This window comes from Nicotiana tabacum, chromosome 1 (assembly GCF_000715075.1).
Source record: "Nicotiana tabacum cultivar K326 chromosome 1, ASM71507v2, whole genome shotgun sequence".
NCBI classification, from domain to species: Eukaryota; Viridiplantae; Streptophyta; class Magnoliopsida; order Solanales; family Solanaceae; genus Nicotiana; species Nicotiana tabacum.
The window spans coordinates 140,867,342-140,874,063 of NC_134080.1; positions in this window are offsets into that span (position 1 = coordinate 140,867,342).

Consider the following 6,722-nt stretch of genomic DNA (forward strand, 5'->3'; position numbering starts at 1 on the left):
ACTACATGGATCTGGTTCTTATGGAATGCCTGGAGAGAGGAAAGCAAATCAACTGGCCTGCCATCATAGTCAAACTGCTAGACAGGGTCATAAATGGTTCCAAAGCTCATGCTACCCCATATGGCTTCATACAAACCACAGTTCTGGACAGGCTCAATGTGCCTCTAAAGAAATGGGAAATGGCCTCGAGCAAATAACACTTTGGCATCAAAACCCTTCTTGCTTGTGACTATCTAGTAAATGCCATCCCAGTTGAACCTGGTTTATCCTTGAGGACACCCATCAACAGCAAGGTTAGGACTTTGGTTCAAGAATGTGCATCTAAGGATGCTGAAATTGATAGGCTTAAGGCTCGTGTGGTTGAAGTGGAAGCTAAGAGGGATGGTCTTAGAATTGAGCTTGCAAAATAAAAGGATAAGAATGATGGAATTCTTCAGAACATGCTGAATCTTCTCCAAACTCAACCCTCCAGTTCCTCCAAGCCGTAGGACTCCTAGTTTCTGTCTCCTGAACTAGTTCTAGTACCTCCAAGAGATTGTTAGTGGCAACATATCTCTTTTAATGACAACTGTTGTTTTCTTTTGTTCAATGATTATTCTGACCATGATAGTTTAAATATGTTTGTTTGATTACTGATGATTACACCATGATTGCACTTGCAGTTGCACCAGTGGCCATGAGTACTTATTAAAATCTAAAATTCACACTGTGTATGCAACTTTTAGATGATGACAAAAGGGGGAAGAGATATTGTGCTGTACACATATTCTGAAAAAAGTGATATTTATAACTTAATTAACCTGGTCCTTGATGAAAATAAAATTTTCTAAGTTTAGTGTTAATGGTTAAGATGATTTCTTACAGGTTTTTTGATAAGTAAAAAGCACAGAGTTTATCATCATCAAAAAAGGGAAATTTGTTGGCCTAAGAACAGATGAAGTTTTGAAGAATGACAAATGAACTCAGTCCTGGACTAGGTCCATCTTGTGAAGCACTATCATGATCAACCTATACATGTGAGATGCACGTGAAAGAGATAAGTCCTACTGATCAAGCAGCAATATCTCTTGATATGATCGAAAAGGTTGCATATTGGATAAGGGGAGAAAATCTCCTTATATGAAGAGACCACAATTCGAATAAAGAGAGTGTTAGAGTTTGATATCTTCAAGGAATCAACTACGATAAAAGATCAGAATTTATTCCCAATCAAACTCTTATTTCTAACCTATTAAATGACAATGATTGTTCTCTTTTATAGTTATTGCACAAACACAGAAGTTAAACTATATTGAAAGCAAAAGAGCGAGGCGTTTTTGCAAGCAATTTATGTGAGATTTGAGTGTGCACTCCTAAAGCTACTTGAACTAGATAGAAGAACCAGTTCCATTATGTTTTTTATTATTCTAGTTCAATTGTAGTAGGTGGTTTAAAGTTGTACCTTTCAGCTTTCATAGAAGCAATTGTATTAGGTACTTTGAGTGTTCAAGTTATAAGCTAACTTGAAGTTGTCGCAACAGTCGAGGTTGTGTGCCACAACGAGATTAGAGTTAATCCTTAGGTTTACAATGTGTTTTTTTAAATGTTGTTTTGGCTTAGTGATTTTAGTGAAAGTTTAGGAAAATCCTACTAAGTAGTAGGTCGTGGTTTTTTCACCTTTTGAGCCAGGTGTTTTCCACGTAAAAATCTCTATGTTCTTTATTTTATGTACTTTTTATTCCCCAAACAGTACTAATTAGAACACCTAGAAGAACCAGGTTCTTCTAGAGCAAAAATTGGGTACCACGCAAATCACCCCCCTCTTATGTGGTATTGACATTTAGAACATTACTATCAAAACAAAAGAGTTGATGGTTTTCGTAAGTTATAGAAAGCTCAATATATCCCTAATGAATGTAAAAAAGTATAAGACTAGTAGCATTTAGAAGAGATGGAATGTTGCCCTGGTAGTAGAATAAGTTTGTAATAGTGATAGATAAGAGTTTGATGTTTAGGCCTTTGATTGAGTAATAATTTTATGAAAATGGATTTCATGAATTGCACGGGATTAGAATGTCCCCATAAGATGAATCACATTGGGATTCTATGAAATACAGTTATTAAAGTTTGGTATCTTCCTCGATGAGACATGAGCCCTAGTGATAATGTATGACGTAAGAGGTATCAACTTATTAAATATATCAACATTAAGGTGAATCAATAATAGATGGATAAAAATTCTAAAGTATGAGAGGAGATTGTGATGCCATTCTTTCGATGAACAAATATAAGGAAGCATTAAATGGCTTAGATTTATACATATATGATAAGCGATGATAGAGTAACCTGGAGTTGGGTAGCAGACCTCAGTAATCATAGTATAGTATGACCTACCTAGATGCAGTAAAGGCATATAAGGATCAATAACTAAGGCTATGAAACAAAATATAACAATAGTAGTAAGTTCGATAATGTACCGAGCGAAGAACTTAAGTACACCTATAGATGCCAGAGGGACAACTTGTCATAGTTTTGTATATGTTCACAAAGTGATGCCTAGAGATTGGCTAAAAGCTGGAGGAAAAAGGAGAGAAGAGTCGCATAGGCACACATACAAGGACAAAGTTGTACAAGCTGCATGATAGAAGGTAGCAACAACTACGAGATTGAAAGAATTCTGACAACATGTAACGGTGTGAAAAAGAGGCCTAAAGGGAGGAATGCCCTGGCCTTTGGATTTATTCGCATAATAGTTGCCTAGATGTCAAGGATAGTATTAAAATATTCATAAGAACTGTGGGTTATGATACTAATAAGCGCATCAATCAGCATTCGAGGACGAATGTTCCAAAAAGGGAAATGATGTTACACCCTATGTTTTTGTACATGAGAGTACATCGTAAGACAATTGATGTAAGCTCATAAATGAGATCATCTTTAAAAGTGCATAATGAGAGTTAATCATGTTACCGTGGAGGTTACGAATATTTAAGATCATGAATATCAAGTACGAAGAGAGTTGGAAGGCTTAGAAGCTAAGCTAATTGAAGAAAATAAGTTTCATCAAAAGTCGACAAGTTTGGAATGTTATAACATGTACTTTAGGGTGAGACTAGGGTTCTTAACATGATAAGGAGGTTAGGATATGATTTATTTTAGTCGTATGATATTCGTGTGCTACATTTTGAAGTCAAGCAAGTTGTGCAACAATAGGTGGCAAAGATCATCACAAGTTACATTCATAAATGTGCTGAAAATTTTGTCAAAATGGATTTGAGATTTTCTCCAAATATACTTGGAATTACGGGGCGATCTAGTTATGCAATTCATATCTAGAGTCTAGTTTCTAACGCATGTAACTATTTTTTGATATGACATCAGAGTAGAGAGATACTCGCGTTTTCCCGAGACTGCGCAAGCAGCTTCCATGGGACCCACGATATCGTTGTAAAACTTCAGCTTGTATTTAAGTCAATTTTATATTGTTTTAACTCATTTTTCTCGCTCAAAATAGTTCCTAAACCCTCACAAATATCTCCAAAGATTCCTCCATAATTCTAGGGTGAAAACCTAAGATACAAACATAAATCCAACGCAAGAAATCTCGTGGTGCTTTCTATATAGTAGTTCTTCATCTTGTAGGTGTTTTGGAGGGTTCTTCAATGTTAAGTAACCTTAGATTTCGTGATGATCTTTATGATTAAGCTAATAATCAGTCCCTCCTTCATATATATCAGAGTTTCGAAGTGAAATACAAGTGTTTACATACCAACTTGAACACAAAAGTTGATTTAAGAAGAGAATACAACTCTTATAGTGTTGTGGTGTGATTGATGGTTTTTGTGAGCTACACCACCTGGGTATTTCAAGTTGTATCTACTTCCCAAGGCAATTATATCATGTTATTGTTTGTTCTTAAGGTTAATCGTGTGTTGTTTGAGTTGTTTGAGTGAAAATCTACAAGATAGTAATTGATATGGCATAAGGAATCGTTATCTTTTTTTGTGGGCTGTGTTGAGGCTATATATATGGTTTGTTGTGGCTGGAAGTTATTATAAATAGTATGATTATGTTGTGGCTACTGTTGTTAAGATTATCTGTGTGCTAATTCATTGGATTGAAGAAGATAATATGAAAAATAAGAGGTTGACGATAAAGGTTAAGGTGCTAGGTGAGTGGACTAGTTTTGAAGATTATTCTTATGATGTTTATGCCTGAAAATGATATGGTAAACAAAAGTATGTTGTTATATAAGTTGTAGGTAGATTCATGGAAAAGGAATTGGACTAAATTATATTTTTTTAATTGTAAATCAAGCTTGCCGCTCAAAATGGTTGTTGAAGTAATCAAAGAGCTTATTGTAAATTATATTGTTGTATTTTGGATTGTTTGGTGACTTTTAGTAACTTATGAGATGTAGTAAAAATATGGGAGGTACTGTCCATTTTCTTGTAGAATATTGGTTTTGAATTATGAGACTTACAATGCTTATATGATGACGACGAAGTTGGGTTACTCATTGCAGACAGAAGAAGACCATATTGAGCTTGGTTGACGATTGGAGAGAATATTTCAATGGTATGTTAAGGCTATCCCTTATTTGTTTTTGGAATCGGTCCATATGATGCCCTAAGAGGCTTGATGATGTTATGTAAACATAAACCTATGCATGATATGACATCTATACGCATATGCATGACATTATAAATGTCATGAGTCACATAACTATTTAGACTTACAGGTTGAGTTCTTTACTCTATGTTTCTTTCATGTCTTTTATACACTGCTTTCATGCCTTACATACTAGGTACTTTATTTGTACTGACGTCCCTTTTGCCTGGGGACATTTTTTTTCAAGCCCGCATGTCCCGATAGACAGGTTGATAGTTGTCCTAGTAGGCTATCAGCTCAGCAGAAGGTGTTGGTGCGCTCCACTTACTCTGGAGTTGCCTATTTGGTCAGTATGATTTGGACATGTATTGGTATGGCGGGGCCCAGTCCCGTCCTTTATGACGTTTATGTACTCTTAGAGGCTTGTAGATAGATGTCATGTATATGGATACTTGTATGGCCTTGTCGGCCTATGTTTTCAGTATACAAATGATCATGTCAGCCTTATAGGCCCGTATGTCACATGTATAAGTTTCTATATAATGTTGGGCCATCCTATGTCTAGTATTCCCTTATGTTTTATTCTGTTTATCTCGTGGCGGCCTTTTGTCCCATTTACCCATAAAGGTATGATAAGAAAGATATATTACGCTGGTACTCAGTTGACTAAGGTACAGAGTGCGCATTGCGTCTCTGCAATTTGGTTCGTGACACCAATGGTGTGTAGCGTCGGCATTTATCACATTTTTGTACGATGTTTTTAGCATCATGTTCCTTGTAGGGCAAGTAATATCCTGCCCGTATCAACTTTATCTCCAAGGAATTTGCGCCTGAGTGGTTGCCGCAATCTGTTCGTGGACCTCTCTCATGACATAGTTAGCTTTGGATGCCCCTAAGCACCGGGCCAGCGGGCCTTTGAAAGATTTTCTATACAAGTGGCTTATCTTGAAGCTATATCCTGCTTCTTTGGCATGCAACGCCCATGATGCTTTAGGGTTTTTGGGAAACTTCCCATGCTCTAGATAATCGATAATCTAATTTCTCCAGTCCCAGACAAATTAGTATAATTTACCTCATAGTAACCATCCGCATCCAGGACTGAGTTCACCTGTTGTACTACCATGCCAGACTCGTATACCTTTATTTTCATTGATGATCCTAAGTTCGCCAATGTATCTGCTTCTGTATTACTCACCCTTGGGATATGATTAATTGACCACTCCCGAAATTGCGCTAATAGAGCTTGGACCTTTATCACATATTGTTGTATGCGTTCTTCTTTAGTGTCAAAGATCATGTAGCCCTGATTTACCACTAGCTATGAGTAACATTTGATTTTGATGACCTCGGAGTAAAGTCCCCAGGCCAATTCGAGTCCTGCAGTCAAAGCTTCATACTCTACTTCATTGTTAGTTAAACGGACTGTTCATATAGCCTACCTTAGGGTTTCCCCCAAAGGCATGATTAAGACTATTCCGATCTCGAACCCTTTTACGTTAGAAGCTACGTATGTAAATAAGGTCCAAACCCTTGATGTCGATTCTGACACCATTACTGCTTCCTTGGTTACCACATGCAATAATCCCGGACTGAAATCAGCCACGAAGTTGGGCAGGACTTGTGACTTAATTGCAGGACTTGGTATATATTCTATGTCGAATTCATTCATTTTGACGACCCATTTGGCTAATTATCCAGAGATCTTGGGTTTATGGATAATTTTCCGCAAAGGAAAGTAGTCACTACGGCTATCATGTGGCATTGGAAGTAGGGCCTCAACTTCCGAGTGACTATTAGAGAGCTAAGGAAAGTTTCCCCAAATGTGGACAGCGAGTTTCTGCTCGCATTAAAAATTTTCTAACATAATAATTGGTAGATTTCGTACCTTCGTCCTCTCGAACTAATACCGAACTTACTACAACATTCAAGACCGCGAGCTAAACTAGCAACGTTTCACCGTATTTTGGTTTTGAGAGCAATTGAGGGCGACAAGTACTTTTTCAAATCCCTCAAAGCCTGTTGGCATTCTGGTGTCCATTAAAAATTATTTTTCTTTTTAAGCAGTGCGAAGAAGCGATGACATTTTATTGGCGATTGGCAAATGATCCTGCTCAAAGATGACAAACTTCCCG